At 36.8% G+C, this 18,864-nt stretch overlaps 1 non-coding gene across 1 annotated transcript; it reads left to right on the forward strand.

Annotated features, from left to right (window-relative positions):
* Positions 1–6,483: 6,483 nt before the first annotated feature.
* LOC141681472 (small nucleolar RNA R71) lies at positions 6,484–6,590 on the forward strand. The gene has a single exon (XR_012558904.1). It is a non-coding gene; the product is annotated as a small nucleolar RNA R71 (small nucleolar RNA).
* The last annotated feature ends 12,274 nt before the right edge of the window (positions 6,591–18,864 follow it).

Here is an 18,864-nt window from a genome sequence, read left to right on the forward strand (position 1 = left end):
CATAAATCGAGATATACCTTTAGGAATGACAATGGAATGACATAACCAATGATAATCGAGAGATAAAACTTATGTGAGTTGGCATCATTTTGCTTGCATCAAAACAAATTTTAAAACCATTCTTAATCAAAATCATTTTATGACGCTACGGATTACAGCCGGTGATCAGCCGCGAAGTAATCCCGAACCTCGCTGGGTTCTAAAACATTATTGGGAATCCCTAGGCAACTTTTAAGCCTAATATAAGTGTGGAAAGGACTCGCGTCTCAGTCCAGATCCACCATTCAAGAAAACATTTGTCCCCCTTTGGGACTGAAAAATCCACCTTTTATTCACTTTGAAAACTGATGCCGATTTATGACAAAATCTCTTTTGACTGAAATCATTCATTTTTTTTTATCAGGGGATTATAGATCAACTTGAAACACTGGAAATATGACACTAAATCTCAGGGCCATGATCCACTAGACTTTACTATATTAGGGTAATCGAGAGATTTCCATAAACAAGAATTTTGACAAGGAAATTAAGCAAGGCTACTGGATAATATGAAAGAGTAATGCCAAACTAGGCTTAAAGCAATGGTTGTAGACAAGGTATAGGTATTAGAACATCAAGAAGATAAGCATCACTGGTTCCAATAGGATAGAGGTGCTAAAATATAAAGGAAGTGATCATCAGCTCAAGATATAACAGGGTATCAAGCTTTAGGGTAAGGATAGGGTTATCAAACAATCATGAATGAATTTAAGAAAAGATTGGCTTTTAGGTATCAAGATAAAGTTTCTATCGAGGTTATTTCAAGAGTCGAATCAAAGCATCAGGGTGCAACATCAAGATTTCTTAGGGATCAATAGCATGATAATCAAAAGGATCAATAAGGTATTATAACACATCTCTATTTTATCATGGCATTAAACTATCATGAAAGACTTTTGAACTACTTGCAATACGTACTCGAGGGTTCATGGCATCTCTATGTAACTCAAAGATAAACAAAAGATACTCTTGATTTAAATATATCAAAATGACTCAGGATAATTGCATCGATATATATATGAACTGTTTACAGTAAATGCGAAGGTCAAGTTGAATCACTTGCCTTGAGATAGACTGGTCTGGTCTGACTGGTAGGAGCAACAACTGGAGCTTCACTCGACTTTTATGGCAAGTTTTCCCTCGTCTCGAGATCCTACATAAATAATAATAATCCTCATTATAATATATTCTTCCCATCTTAACCTATTTACAACCCGAAATTAAACATGGATGGCACTTAGGCCTATACACACTTAATTCATATCCACCATTTATATTTTCAAATGTACACACGTAGCCACATAATCACATATCGTATATTAATACCAAATAACATCATATACACCATAATGCCACACTAGGCTTGGATGATCTCGACTCACCACTTAAGTTACTTGGTCGCTAACTAAACGAAGTCTTCGAATTTGGGCTTCCTAACTCAATGTGCCTTTCCTAAATTATCCAAAACCTATTGACCCTCACTTGTGCCTTTTGTTCTACTGACCTTATACTATCTTACAACTATGGTGGTCGACCTAATACTCACTTCTAAGTGTCCTAAAACTATGTGATAAGTGAAAGTGCTCACTGGTGCAAATTTCAGAATGGTAACTAAGGTTTCTTGAGTGCATTAGACACTCTTAAACTACAAGTTTTTCTTCAAAATTTTTACACAAGACTCTCCTGACCTAAGGGCATCTCACAAGCTTGATGTGGCTCAAAGGCCTGGCTTGGGCCTTCTTGGGCCTAAGCTAAAAGTCCAAGGTACCCCTGTTTTTCTGGGCAGAAAATGCCCTGACTTGAATTAACTTGTGACACATGGTTCTAGCTCATATCCTATGAACTATGGTTGGAAAAACTTCTCTGACATACCCTCTAACTAAGGCCCAATTGGGCCTAATGAGGGCCTACCCATGACATGGCCAAATCTCCCTATTTCTAAGTTGCAACAAAACTGTCCCCTGCTGGACAGATTTTGTTATTCTACTTGTGCACCTAACCAAATGACATGCAAACCTCCAACCAACTCCTAAAACCTATTATATACTCCCCATACTAACTTCTGGTGGCTTGGGCCTCAAAGTGCACATCAATGACATGGTCAAAACTCACTCTAAACCTCAGGGTACTAAACTGATTTTTCTGCAGAAACTATAACTCTCATTTTCCAAGGTTTTGACTTGACAAACCCAATTATCAACAACTAAATACTTAAACCAAGACCTATACTTGGTATTCTACTGAACTAACTCCCTTTTTCTCAAAATAACCTTGGTGAGATCATCCTTACCTAAGGTGCAACTATGGCAAAACAAAAGAGACTACTCTTAACAAATCGCAAATCTTCATGCTTTTGAAACAACAAGATATATATATTTTTATAAAAGATAACCACAAATTATTACCATGCAACAAGAAGCATAAATCAATATTATCACATTATTCCTACTGAAATTAAGGCTCACTAACAAAATCTTTTCCAAATGATCAAAATCTTACAACAAACTAAGAGAATTCCACATGCATGCATGCCTTCGGGTTTTTCAAACCAAAACAACATATTTTCTACATATATTCCATCGTAAAATTGACATGCAAGCCTAGCATAAGGTATACCTAGATGATCACTTAGCATGCAAGGAGTTTTATCAAATTTTCACCACAAAATTCAAGTCATTATCACATAAACATGCAAAAATTGAACAAAACAACAAGAATGATTTCAAGGACCATTCATTCGGCTCCCATATGGTCATGGCCGAATGAAATGGATGGAAATGGCCATTAAATCATCAAGAGTTTCCTTCTCAAGACTTGGCACTTATCCATTTATTGTAGTCCTCTCGAAAACAACCTTAAATCCATAAGAATCAAGATTGTATTTTGAGTTTCACTAAAACCTTTACATGCAACCCTTAAACTTAAACTTTCTACTCAAAACTCTTTGAAATATGAATGATCATGATATAGGAAGTAATATTTACTTGTATGGAAGGTGGAAACTTGAATGTGGAATGAAGAAAAGGGGAGGGGGTAGGTTTTCGGCTAAAAACCCGAGAGGAGAGGGGGAGGGCCGAGAGGAGAGGGAGGAGGGAGGAGAAGTGTGGAAATGGTGGAGTGAAAGTGGTGTGTTTGTCATGTTTACTTGGTTTTTATTTGCCCATAAGTGAGTGGATAAGAGAAATTACAATAGTAACCTTCCAATCTTAGTTAGGTAGATTTGCATGCAAGGACAAAATAGTAATGTGGCTAGTAAAATGAAAGTGAGTGGGGTTGGAATTGCCCTCCTTGCCCCTTGGTTGAATAGAAGAGAGTTTGCATGCAAGGGTAATCATGTAATTTGATAATTATTAAGCAACTAATTTCCAAAGATTTATTTTTATATAATAAAATACAAGTTCAAAAATTATAAAATTTATACCATAAAATAACTTGGATTTTTAGAGACTTTATAAAATCATTTTCAAAATTTTGTGAACAAAATGTCTTTTAAAAGAAAATTTTTCCAAAGCTTAGAATATTCCTTATAAATCAAAAATAAAGAAATTAAATAAATTCTTGCTTTGAAAAATCATATACTACCCAAAGCAAATTTATAATGCAGAAATTTTCACTCACACAAACGTACAAGCATTGAATATATTTTTATTTAACTTAATATTATTCACAAATAATATTACATAAAATGCCGGTCGTAACACCTCAAGACCCTTGCTAGAGAACTTATGCCCCAGAATAATGCCTTCACACACCATAAAATGACATTTCTCCCAATTGAGCACCAGATTAGTTTCCACACACCTTTTGAGCACAGCACGAAGATTATTCAAACATTCATCATACGAATGTCCAAAGACGGAGAAGTCATCCATGCACACCTCAACATTATTCCCAATCATGTCAGAGAATATAGCCATCATACATCTCTAAAAAGTGGCTGGTGCGCCACATAACCCAAACGAAACTCTGTGAAAAGCAAACGTGCCAAATGGACAAGTGAAGGTAGTCTTTTCCTAATCCTCTGGTGCAATAGAAATCTGATTATACCCTAAGTAGCCATCCAGAAGATAATAATACTCATGACCAGCCAACCTGTCAAACATCTGATCAATAAATGGAAGAGGGAAGTGATCCTTCCTCGTGGCCTTGTTCAGCATTCGGTAATCCATGCATACTCTCCATCCTGTAACTGTTCGAGTGGGGATGAGCTCATTCCTCTCATTTTCTACCACAGTGATACTTCCTTTCTTAGGCGCACATTATACGGGGCTCACCCAAGAACTGTCAGAAATAGGATAAATGATGCCTGCATCCAGCCATTTCAGAATTTCTTTCTTCACCACCTCCTTCATGATAGGATTCAGTCTGCGCCGTTGCTCAACAGTTGGCTTACTACCCTCCTCTAGCAGAATTTTATGCATACAATATGAAGGGTTGATCCCTTTGATGTCTGCTATGGTCCATCCAATAGCTAATTTGAATTCTCTCAAAATCCTTAAGAGCTTGTCTTCCTCACTACCTGAAAGGTCAGATGCAATAATAACAGGTAAAGTAGATGCATCACCTAAAAAAACATACCTCAAGTGTTCAGGTAATGGCTTTAGCTCCAAGGTAGGTGCTTCCTCAATTGATGGTGTGAGCTTTCCTTCAGCATTCTTGAGGTCAGAAGTACCAAGAGATTCAAACGGCATGTCCAGCTTTCGCCTCCAGGGAGAATTATTCAAAAATTGTAATTGCTCGTTGCCATCTTCATCATCACTGTCAAAATCCCCCACTAAGGCCTTTTCTAATGCATCAGACATTAGCATGTGATCGAGTTCTGAAGTAACTGCAGAATCAATCACATCCACTTTTAAGCACTCCTCATCTTCTGTAGGGAATTTCATTGCTTTGAATACATTGAAGGTCACATCCTGATCCTGCACCCGCATAGTAAGTTCACCTTTCTACACATCTATCAAGGTACGGCCAGTAGCCAAGAAAGGTCTTCCCAAGATTATGGGAATCTTCTTATCTTCCTCCAAAATCCAGAATAACAAAGTCTGCAGGAAAGAAGAGCTTATCCACCTTGATTAGCACATCCTCCACTATGCCCTTTGGGTAAGTAATAGAACGATCAGCCAATTATAGAGACATGTAGGTGGGTTTTGGATCAGGCAAATCCAACTTTTTAAAGATCGACAACGGCATCAGATTGATGCTTGCTCCCAAATCACAAAGGCACTTGTCAAACGACAACTTGCCAATGGTGCAAGGAATGGCAAAGCTACCTGGATCTTTAAGCTTTGGAGGTACTTTTGCTGCAGAACAGCGCTGCATTCTTCCGTTAGAGCAACGGTCTCAAGGTCATCCAGTTTCACCTTCCTTGAAAGAATACTCTTCATAAACTTTGCATAACTAGGCATTTGCTCCAGAGCCTCAGCGAAAGGTATATTGATGTGAAGTTTCTTGAACACCTCCAGAAACTTACCGAACTGCTTATCCAGCTTTTGTTGTTGCAATCTCTTAGGGAAAGGTGGTGGAGGATAGAGCTGTTTCTCCCCTGTATTACCCTCAGGCAGAGTGTGTTCAACAGTAGTCTTCCTTGGTTCCGCCGCTTTCTCCTTTTGCTTAGCTTCTTCATCTCTAACTTCAGCTTCTCCTTCTTTTGCCTTTTCAGCATCAGCAACTTTCCCAGACCTTAAGGTAATAGCCTTGACTTGCTCTTTAGCTTCCTTCCTGCCTGGCACTTCCGTGTTATTGGGAAGTGTTCCAGGTTGACGATTGAGCACTGTATTGGCTATTTGACCGATTTGATTTTCCAAGGTCTTGATAGAAACCGCCTGACTCTTGCATAACAGCTTAAGTTCCTCAAAATCAGCACTAGTAGGTGCAGCTGCACTTCCCTGTTGTGGATATGATTTCCTTTGAGCATATTGCTGCGGTTGCTGGAATTCAGGTGGATTGAACTGTTTACTCACACCTTGCTGATATGGTGGCTGAATAGCATTCTGATTATTACCCCAACTGAAATTTGGATGATTTCTGGTTTTAGGATGATAAGTAGCTGGTACAGGCTGCTATTGTCGCTGATAATTATTTACATACTGAACAGATTCGTTGACGAGAGAACACTGATCCGTAGCATGAGAACCTGCACAAAGCTCACAGACCATAGCTATTTGATTAACTCCATATATAGCTAGAGAATCAACCTTCATACACAGCGCTTGGAGCTGCGCTACAATAGCAGTGGCTGTATCGACTTCCAGAATACTTGCTACCTTCCTAGGCATCATCCTCTGAGTTGGGTTTTGATGCTCATTTGTAGCCATAGTCTCGATAAGATTATAAGCCTCAATATAGCTTTTGGCCCACAAGGCGCCTCCAGCTGCTGCATCGAGCATGGGCCGAGATTAGGCCCCCAAACCATTATAGAAACCAGTGATCACCATCCAATCGGGCATTCCATGATGTGGACACTTTCTCAACATTTCCTTGTAGCGTTCCCAAGCTTCGCACATAGATTCTGTAGGTTGCTGCGCAAACTGAGTAAGAGCACTCCTCATAGCAGCAGTCTTTGCCATCGGATAAAACTTCACCAGAAACTTTTGCGCAAGATCTTGCCAAGTAGTGATGGACCCAGCTGGTTCAGAATGTAAACAGTCCTTAGCTTTGTCCCTCGGTGAGAATGGGAAAAGCCTCAGTTTGATAACCTCATCAGTCACGCCATTATACTTGAAAGTACTGCAGATCTCGACAAAATTCCTTATGTGCATGTTGGGGTCTTCAGTCGCAGCACCTCCAAAAGAAACAGAATTCTACACCATCTGAATAGTGCCCGGCTTGATTTCAAAGGTGTTAGCTTGAATAGCCGGATGAAGAATGCTTGACTGAATGTCATCAATTTTAGGCCGAGAAAAGTCCATAAGAGCTGGATCGGCCTGAACAATACGATCACCCATGATTACTGGTTCTTTCTGCTCACTTCCTAAATCCGAATCTTCAAAATCTATCTTCTCCGGAATATCAAGAACTTCGTCTGTCTCCTTAGCTGTATCTAAAGTCCTCTTGCGAGTACGAGAACGAGTTTGCATAAACGCTCACTAAAGTACCTGAAACACAACCAGAAACAATAAGTAACTAATACGTCTTAATCACTGAGTCCTAATGACCAATGATGGTAAGTACATAAACTAAACAAATACGCCGAGTCCCCGGCAGCGGCGCCAAAAACTTGTTAGGGCGAAAACAGGTGCTAATATTCACGCAAGTATACGCGTTCGCAAGTAATATAAAATACTTTCTAGTTCGTTCCCACAGAGACTCAGACTAATTATTGTTCAATTAAACTCACTCACCAATGTATGATTACTTCTCAATGTTAAGACACTAACACTTAGAATTATTGACTAAATATTAACTACAATTAACTACTTAATTAATCAATTAATGAACACTTCGAATTAACAATATTAAAACACTCATGAGATCACAACTTCATTACTACTTCCTTCAATAGTTATTGTTATTACCCTTATCATGCAACATTGATGATATTAATCGAATAACACGAAAATGATAAAAGCCAACTCTCATTGTACTAATACCATTCTACCAACATCCATAATTAAGATAGAAGTTGAATAGGCATCAATTATGTTGAGTCCCTATATGTCTACAGAAATTGACAACATAATGACTTAAGCGCAAGTTATTCCCTTTTGATTACACAGGGCGAATAAAACGGTTAGAGTTACCCACTAATCATGCACATCATACATGAACCTATGCTAGCATGGCAAGTTCTAAATCTCAAGATCCACCGTCGCTTCACAAGAGATTAACACCCTATCTTATATGTTCGCGACACACATAAGATGAATACGCACAACCAATACTAGATATCATACAATCATCACATACTAAGGTATTAAACAATTAACTAAAGAATTCCATAGCAAATCCGTTACGACCCCATGATCACGATTAACCCATGATAGCACTTATCGTCATCATGGGTTCATATGAAAACATGATAAATAAAAACAAGAAAATAATAACTAAACTAATTATATTAAACCAGAGTACATCACAAGAGTAATTAGGTTCAAAAGCAAGAAAACTAGCATCCAACGTTACAACGAAATAAGAATCCCAAGAAAATATGCTTCCTCTTCATTGCGGTGTGCTAAAACGGTCTTCTTCCTTATCTCCTTCGCTCCTTGCTTAATACAACGATCCAACCTTGTGAAAACGTCTCCAAATCTACTTATATAATAGTCCCATAAAACTCAGATTACATAGAAGTTGGAAGCCAAACAGAAGTAGAAGTCTAAAACAGATTATTATTTTTCCCGACCCTGCACGGCCGCTCAGCATAGCTGAGCGGGCACTCAGCCTTCTGCGCGGCCACTCAGCATAGCTGAGCGGGCGCTCAGGACCCTACTGGAATATTCCTGAGTTTGCTCCGTTTCTTCGCTACAATCTGCCCCATTTCTTTCCTCTCGTAATACTTAACACATGCCAAGGCTTATTCTTGGTGATTACACCTCCGAAATGCAACTTATACCCTGAAATGCACAAACACTAGAAAAATGCATCAAATACACAAAATACTTGATTTTCAAGACACCAATTTAAGCCATTTTAAGACGTTCTAAGTGGTATAAAATGCCACTTATCAGTTGTCGGATTCTGGGTTGGTGTCCGGGTGTTCAAAACCCGGTTGTGTTCTTCACAACCCGAGATTTTGACCTAGTTTCGATCCACAGAATCCCCAACCCAATTCTTAAATTCTGTTTCTGGATTTTCCTTTTAAAAACTAATTCAAAAATCATTTTTAAATTCTAAAAATTGATTTTAAATTAAAAATTAATTTAGTTAATTATTTTAAATAATTAACTAAATTATTTTAATTCCAGAAAATTATTTTCTTTATTATTTTCAAAAATCTAAATTTGATTAATTATTTATAATATACTTTAATTAATAATTTATGGATTTAATTAATTGATTAATTGATTAATTCATTTAATTAATTAATTTTATCTATAAATATTTAAATAAAATGTAATTATTTATAATTAAGCCAAATAATGATTTAAAAATCATTTTGAGCTTTTAATAAAAATTGTAAAGTTATTTAAAATTCAATTAGTATTATTATTAATTGAATTATTCTTATTTTATTCATAATAAATAAATCGTTCGTCTGTTTAATACGAAACGAGCGCGGCTAGATTTCAGGTTTAAACATACTGAGTCGGATGTTTTGACGAACTGAGTCATATATTACATGAATTATGTGATTCGTGCCTTATGTGTTTACGTGTTATATGAAATGTGAATCCACGTGTCTTTTAAGCTTTATATAATTAAAGTATGACTTAGGTCAACTACTACAAAACCAACTTATTACAATCAATCTTACTGCATCTAACTTAATTCAGCAACTCAATAGACCATCCTTGGTCCAACATAACTACCTCAGAGGAGCCTGACACGGACCGAACTGGAACTCTGCACTGACTACCACAGAAGAATCTCCTAGGCATCTGCAATACATATATAAAATATTCTGCAAGGGTGAGCAATCAATTGCTCAGCAGTACCACTATATGAATAACAAGTAAAAACAATTTAAAGTAAAGCAGTTATAGGAACAGAATTCATAACTTCCTAGAAAACAAGTAAAATATGTATAAACTGAATATCAAAACTAGCATGCTCTGTAAAACAATAACATCAGTAGTGTGTTGTGTTCAAATACCAGGGTTTAATTCTAGCATGCCATTTTCATTTCCAAATCCACTGTATAAACCATTTATTCCGTTACGGGAATTACAAAGCCAAATCAGATACGTTGTGGATATGTGAAGACAACTGATCAGGCTATCAACACCAGACGACTCCAACTGCCATCCCATATACCTGTTCCGGAACTCAGAGACTAGCTAGGTCTCTTTTAATATTTATCAGAAAATTTTAATTTTGAAAGCATGAATATTAATAGGTGAAAAACATTTTAAAATTTCGGTCCACTACGGAATTTTACTATTCATATCACTTTCAATAAAACATTGATTTTTCTCAAACCATTAACTCAATCGAGGCACCAGAAGAATCTTGTGAAGTGGTCATATGATCTCTCTTCTTCCCTTGTATTTGAATACCAGCCTTTCAGGGAGATGTCTGTGGCATCAATTCCTCTAACTTCTTCCAATTCATCTAAGTAAAGGTTTATGTTAGAAAAATCCTTGATGTCATAGATGTACAACATGTCTCCCTTATTGACTGTAGATTTGGCTTTGATTGGTGTCTTGGATTTGAGAAATACTGGATTCACTTTCTTGCTAGCTCTTGTCTTTGTCTTCTTTGTCTTAAAGATGGGTAAATTTAGCTCAGGAATTGGCAAACTATCCCAGTCTACTAGCTCATCCTTAGGAATAATTGGTTCACCATGAATATTCCTTGTTGGATCAACCACTTTGAATTCTTCAAATACCACTGAGGGTTTTGATGTCTGAGTTGTAGTTGTAGGCTTTTTGGGAATTTCGTCTTCCTTTTCCTCATCATTAATGTTCAATTTCCTCTTGGAATGGAGTTTGTATCTGAATCTTCTTTTCTGCTGTGGTTCTTCTTGCACTTTCAGATCCTTATGTTCAACAATTACAGTTGGTTGTACAGGAATTTCTGTTGTGGTTTTTACAGCTTGAAGCTTGGCCAAGATAGCAGCTTGCTTCTTCTTTTATTTAAGCTTTTTAGCATCCAAAGAAGCTTGTTTCTTTTCTTACTTGATTCTCTCTTTTTCTTCCTTCTTAGCTTCCACAAACATGGGGTATTATATAGTGTGCGCAAACGAATTAGCCTCTTACGCCACCTTAATAGGCCCCCTGGCCCCAATTTATCCCATATCTAACCGTTTTATCCAGTTTTCAAAAATCACTTGTACCTATCTCATTTTATAATCATTCATTTTAACAACACACATAAAAACTGATTCACAATCATTTTCATTCGAGATAGGTACCTTTCGAAGTTACTTTTCCCCAAAACAGATTTAAAATAATGATTTAGAACTACATGGGATATGTAACTTAAAACGTTGTTGTTCCATGATGAGATTAAAACATTAGCTATTCATATATACTGAACCATAAAAGAATGGTCATGGGTACTTGCCTTGCAGAGCTTTACAACTATTACTGATTGACTTTAAGCTGACTCGAACGCTCAGGCTTTATCGTCTAACCACTAGATCAACTTGGATTCGGCTTTAACACTCAGGTTCTTCGATTGGAATCCTATTGAGCTCGTCGACTGTCCACTAAGCTATCTTTAATCCAACGCCACTCTCGGGTCTTCCGACTAGTCAAAATACCCTACTTTAGACATCTGATTATGCCTGACATATCCTCCCTATCACTTCTACCCAAACGGTAACAATCCCGATTCGTAATTACTCGCATTACCATAATACACATAACAGATAAGGTCCACGTATTCAACTAGGTTTAATAATCATTTTCGGAAAATGCATATACCTGCCATTTCAGAAAATAGGGTTGTCAGGTGTTTTACCAAATATTTTATCACAACATACAAGTACGTTCCGTACAATGTGTATAATCATATAGATATAAATGTTCGACTAGTAATCCCGATAATCACAGGATACGCTCCCGCATTTTCAAATTTAATTTTTTGCAAATCGGGCAGCGTCTCCTCTATTTATCGGCCTACCTGTCGAAACATAAATCGACGTCAAACCAACAACAACAATCAATCAATCACACAATCCAAATTTCACAAATTAATTCGATCACAACATCAATTCCACAATCTCGTAATTATTTACGTACAACTCCAATATACGATTTATTCTCGAAAACATTTTATACAAATCGTTTTATTATTTATAAAATTTAGGACTTAGATAATAATCATCACAGTCCACCGTTGACTCACTGAAGTTCATCGTCAACGGCGGTAAAATTTACGGGTACCCGATAAATTTCGGGTTTCCAACGTAACTTCATCGATTACGAAATAAATTCCCGCACGAATTATAATATCAAGAATGTTTATTCAAATAATTCCTGCAAATAAAAGAATCAAATCAGAATTCATAATCAGCCCAACTGCACACAACCGGCCTCACTATTAGAGGCCCAACATCAACAGCAAGGCCCAAATTAACAGTCCCAACTACAAACAGGACAAGCCCAACAAGGAGTCCAGCACAGCCCAACAGAAAAACACACACCACCGCACATACGCGGCCACATACCGCGCAACACAACACACATACACAAACACTTGCACACACACATACAAATTAAACACACACTATACACACACTTATATATATATATATACCAATAGGACAAAGCCATAATCATAGGAAAAGATCTTGGTAAAGGGGTCATATTATATTCTATCATTGAATTGATTATATTATGTTTGTTATTATTGTTATTGGTGACGTCAACTCCTGACCCCGGGGTTGAGGCTGTCACAGTTGGTATCAGAGCTACTGGTTTGAGTCCCTGATTTAGGTTAGGAGTAGAGTCAGAAGAGTGTAGGAAGGTTTATATGAAGTGGTGAGTCAGCAACTCAATCAGAGGAGCGAGTCTATGAGTTCAGTCAAGGGTTTCAGAGACGTAACCCTGACATCTATTGAGGATTGGCTGGAACTGCCCTAGCCTAGAGTACGTCTCCTTCGTATATATATTATTCGTAAGCTTCGATAGAGATTTTTAGTTTTCCTCTCAAGAAAAATGAGTCTGATCGCGAGAATTCAGCTTTTGCGCGGATCCTTGGTGTGTCAGCTATAGAGACACCCATATTATCCCTAAATACAGGATTTTCGACGTCAAGGGATGTTGATGGACCGAGTGTGTGACCTCGGTGAGTTCAGATAATATGATAGTAGTCTGTGGCTGCTATGGCAGCCAAGTCTCATAGTGAACACGAACCAGTACTGTGGTTTATATTTTGAACCCTTATACTTATTTCTTGAGACGTATTTTGTTTCCAGATTAATTGTTTCCTATCCCATAAGTTGCTTACTTTTCCTGTGAAAAAGTTAAGAACGCGAAGTAAGCAACTTAGGATTCTGTTGATTCCATTATAAATCAGATTTTCTCCCTCCCTATTTATGAATTTTCTATCTAAACATTGTTTCCTTCTTCGGTGACTCTTTCGGTTGATTGGGGCAAATAATGCATATAAGCTGACCATTTGTCTGTGTGACAAAAGGGTCTGGTAGGATGCCACCGAATTATGTGTTGTGAACTATGTGGTACTAAGACTAGCCATCTTATGTACTTGTATGGTTGCTCTCAGTCATATCTATATCTTCTTCGCTTTTCCTCCCTTTATAATTGATCCCTTGATTTCGAAATTTCATGGCAATGAATTTGTCAGCAATCTCTGTAGTAGACAGTCTTGATTATTGGGAGTAAATGAAAGTTGACTATCAGGAAGAATGAAAGTCCTGTGTCAAGATATTATTTAAAAATAATGGTAACAGCGAGAGTTCAGGACCTAATGGTGGAGTTATAGCCTCGAGAAAAGTAATTCAGTGGTTGATTAATCACTTGTGGGTGATAAGAAATCATCCTTAGAGGAATGGTTGGTTGAAATTTGGACTATAGTTCCTAGGAGAGTCCAGCGCTCCTTAAGTTGATCTGATTTACCAGTTGTTCTAGGTAATTGATGGCGGATATAGCCAGCCAAGTCTCATAGTATATCAGATGAGTGTTGATGCAGTAATTGTTAGGTCCCAATGTGTTTGTAGAAGGGGGGTTGAATACAAACAGTACCGAATAATCGAATTAAATGCGGAATAAAAAATGTGAAACAAAATTCAAGTTAAATAAAAATATTATTAAACTTGAAAGGTGTTACAACAACTGTATCGATTACAAGGAATTAATCTCAAATTAATTATCACAAATCTAGAATACATTCGACATGAACTTTTTCTATTTTTGTAATAAAAAGATTCAAATGCTAAACGCAATTTGAGATTAAGTTCTAGGGATTTTGATCCGCTAGATTGTTACACAAGAACAAGAGAATGATTTCTAGTTGATTGGATTTAACATTACAAACTAGAAATTGTGATCTTGAATTAGCAGATAAGATAAAATATTTGGCTGCTTTTTCTCTCTGTATGTTCTTGACTTCTTTTCTGTTTTTTTGTTGAATTGGTCTTCTGCTTCTTTTTAAAACAAACAGCCGAACACAAAAGGACTGGCATGACAATTCCTTTTAGCTCAGCAAGACTTTCGGTAGGACAATCAACTGTACTGGCATGACATTCGGTATGACTATTGATTGTCATACCGATTGTCATATTAGTACAATCAGATTGTCTTGCTGAAATTAATAACAGATTTTTAATCTAATAATAATTCTAACAAGACAATTAAATGAATTAGCATGACTTTCGGTATGACTATTTATTGTCATACCGATTGTCATACTAATACAATCAGCTTGTCTTGTTTGAATTTAAATAGATTTTAAACCAATTAAAATCCTGAAAGTCCTTAATATTAATTCTGAATTAATTAATCAATTAATTCAATTAATCAATAAATTAATCTTTGCAGATATAATTTATTTTCTTAATTAAATTATATGACTTAATTAATTAATAGAGAATTAATACTAATCTTGAGCAGCAACCAATCTTCTAAATATCTTCTGAAAATCACTGAAATTATGAATCAATTCCACCACTTCAATGTTGACACTCGATGTACTGTCTGGTTCATGAGTGACTAACTTCCGTGATGTTTCTTCATATCTTGACTTTGACACTTTGATTTTCTTCAGATGAAATCCTTGTAATTAATGATACTCTGACGAGATCTCTGTCACTTGATTAAATCCACACTCTTGATTTATATCACTGAGGCATGATCAATTTCTTGAACTTCTTCCAGTGAGTTAATTCCTCAAGTCTGTAGATGAACCTTGTTTCTGAATCCTTTGACATATATTACTCTGTGAGATCTCTTTTGACGGTAGATCCACTATTTACTTATTATATTCTTATTTGAGTTGAGTTGAATCCTCGAATATACAAATAGGCTATGACATATGACTTACAATCTCCCCCTATTTGTTTGTTAGACAATAACACACAAATACCTGGAGGATAACTCAACTAACAAATAAGAAAAAGATATAAAAAGAAATGCAAAGTAAATAGTAGAAAAGTTCTGGACTAGATTTAACATTTTCCAGATTCCAAGTAGATGTTCCTCTAGACTGAACATATCTTCAAGTAGTTCCATCTTCATTTGTACAACCACATTTCCTGTTGAGAAGCCCATATCTCTCTTGCTTCTCCCCCTATGAGAATCAACTGATTAAAGAAGATCACCTTCGTTTACCATCTCTCCCGTACAATAGGATCCGCAGATAAAAACCAATGGTACTCCTCTTTTGAAAACAACTTCTTCCCTTACTAGAAAATTACCTTGTGTTTACCACCTCTCCCGTACAATAGGATCTGTAGTTACAAACAACAATGGTGTGGTGTAGTGTACATCTGATCTTTTTCTTCCTCCCTGCTATTTCTCCCCCTTAGTTGAGGAATCCTCCAAACTATTACTTAAGCTTTTATCTCCCCCTTAAAGAAGGAATGTATGCCGTCGTCTGAAGGAGTTCTCATATTTCACTTGGTTGAAAAAGAAATAACAAGAAGTTTCTCTTTCTTCCTCACTGTGAGTGTGTGATTCTGTTTAGTGTACCTCACATGTGTTTCACTCCTCTCTCCACTCGTGTTTACACTCATTCTTACAAGTGTATCACTCCTCTCATAGCTCGAAAAATCAGCTGTACCTGCAAGGAAAATCACCTTAGCCATCCTTAAGGAGGTCACAGGTGGTGCAAAGGGAGTTCACGAATCCCCATCCTTGTTAAACTCGTCAGATAAATCTTAGTCATAATTTACAAGTTGCTAGTTTCCCTTTTAGGGTTCCAGATTTGAATTCTGGGAAGGTAAACAATGATCCAAAGAATTTAGCATAAAGATCAAGGTTCCCTTCTAATGTCTGTGAAGACATTTCCTTGTGACTCATCAGGTAATATCTGAATCATTGTCAACAAGTTGCCAATCTGCGCCTATGTCAGATCCACTATCCGCAGATGCATCCAGGGGATTTAAGCCTGGGGAGGTAGACACTGACCACTGATATATGGCTTTTGGATCAGTATCCTCTCCTAACACCTATAAAGGCAATTGGTCCATTAACGAACCTTGAACAATCGAATCTGACCTTAAAATGGTCGAAACTCTTGTTTCCGTCAACTCATACTTTGTGTGTGTAACCTTTCCTTGTGCATCAAGAATTGTTTATGTTTGAAGTGGTGACACTACATCGGATACCCTCAGACAGGAAAATTTCAATAGACTCACCCTGTTGAGAGAATGAATCTAGTAACTGTTTTTGTGCCTTTTCAGCCATTACATCTTTTTGAGAAGATGTATGGGGGCTAGCAGTTGTCTCGGTTTAAATACTACTCATCTTTGTAGGAGACAGAGCTACTGGGTTGACTACAGAACCTTCCTTATGTGGTGCACTAAGGCACTATCTCCCTCACGCTCATTCATACTACATTTAGTGGTAAGAGAGTGTTGGTTGGTTCTGTTTTTGTGTTTGTCTTTACAGTCTGGGATAGACGTTGTGGGTTTTCAACCTCATGACTGTTAATGAAAGAAAGTCATTGGAGACTGAACCTGTAACACAGAACATATGGTAATAGAGAGAAAATGATTTACAATAGTGATTTCAAAAGATTTTACATGAAATAAGAAATCACTAATGTAGAAAGAAGTTTGATTTTGTTTTTCAATATGAATGAGTTTTTGATAAAACATTGATCACTTAGGGTAAAGTCTAAGTAATTCTCATTCATATCAAAAGCTTACAAATATCTGCAACATAATGTTAACAACATATCATTGACCGATACTTGTCAAGTACTTTAGATACTAATTGTTATGTTGCATAACATTTAAAATAAAATAAAATAAAAATAATATAATACAATACAAATAATAATAATAATAATAAATATCAATGAATTAAATACTAAATATCTATCAACAAGATATCAGCATTCAATTTCATATATCAAATGATATTTACAATTACAGAAAATACAAATAAAAACTTATATAAATAAAGCAAAAATATAGAAACTATTTACAAGTTCAAGATAACATTACCAGCTTGCAAACAGCCATATCCCTCAGATAAACCTTTGCTGTTATCTCCAAAGGTAACCAGGGGGCCAGCTTTCTCAATCCACATTTGATAGCAGGGCTCTATCTCCGGTCATATGTCTTGATGATCCACTGTCAAGAATCCACACTCCCGTTTTCACCTGTTTTAATGCCCCGCAACACAAATGGATTAACCCTTCTTCGGAACCCAAACTTGGTTGGGCCCGACATTCTTGTAGAACTGTCCTTTGTCAGGCAAAACAACATTTTTAATTTTAATTGTCTCAACTTTCTCAATGATTGAACATTTGACCTTGTAAACAGCCTTAACAAATTTCTGTTTAAGCTTAGGTACAAATGTCTCCTTTCTAGCCTTAGAAGGACTAGCAGTCTTAGACCTATCATGCTTCTTGTTATTCACATGCTGACGAGGAATAGTCTTATCATTAGAAACATGATTACCATTAAAATAAGCATACATCAGATTAAACACACAAGACATACAATTAGAAACACCACATGCTTTATGAGAGATATTAACAGCAGGCAATTTATGCATGGTAGACATGGCATTTTTGTTATCCAACTCATGTGTGTCTGAGTTAGTCTCAGTTGCTTTCACAACTTTGACTGGAACTTTCGACACACTTGACTTGGAAACAACCTTCTCATTAGCAAGATCTTCAGCACGTATTTCTTCTTGAATAACAGAAGAGGTCGCATCAAATGGTTCAGCAATTGATGGTTTATAGAGGGGTTCATCAACACCCTTAAGCACATGTGGTACTTCCCTCCCTTTAGCACAGACACGAGGAGGGGAGTTTATGCCTAATTCTCCAATAGCAACATTGTAATCATAACCTATTCCAGATGTTTGATTAACAGATTGCTTACTGTAGAACTCTTTAGCCTTCGAACAAGAATTGAAGTAGGCTCTAACCTTAGTCTCAAGACTGGTGATCTTGTCTTTGAGAATAGTTTCGAGTTTTCTATAACAGTCAACTCTATTCTCTAGAAAAGATACTTGTTCTTTTAATTTGTCTTGATTAATGCGCACAAGTCTTAATTCATTGACCTCTTTCTCAAGGTCTGTGATCTGTAAACTTAACAGTTCATTATCACGATGTGCACAATCTAAGTTACCTCTTAGATGATAAACCATTTCAGCATCAGAAAGTTTTACCTCTATTCTTGACGATGAAGCTTTTCCATCAATAGCCATAAGAGCAAGATTTCCTTCATCTTCATCTTCACTATCAGTATCATCCCAGTTTTTTCCCTTTGCCAGATAAGCCCTTTCAGAGTTCTTTCTTACTTACTTTGGCTTCCTACATTCTGTGGTAAAGTGTCCCAACTCATTGCAGTTATAGCATCTAATGGTGCTCCGATCAACCATCCCTGTTTTGTATCCACCACTGCTGGTTTTAGAGGATGAAGATCCACCTTTCTGGAATTTGTTGTAGTTGGACTTGTACTTAAGCTTGGGATTCCTCTTGAATCTGACATGGGAGAATCTCTTGACAATTTGGGCCATTGACTCGTCTTCCAATTGCTCCAGCTCTTCCAAGGAATAAAAATCATCACTTGATTGATTT

The sequence above is a fragment of the Apium graveolens genome, chromosome 8 (assembly GCF_009905375.1).
Source record: "Apium graveolens cultivar Ventura chromosome 8, ASM990537v1, whole genome shotgun sequence".
Taxonomy (NCBI): domain Eukaryota; kingdom Viridiplantae; phylum Streptophyta; class Magnoliopsida; order Apiales; family Apiaceae; genus Apium; species Apium graveolens.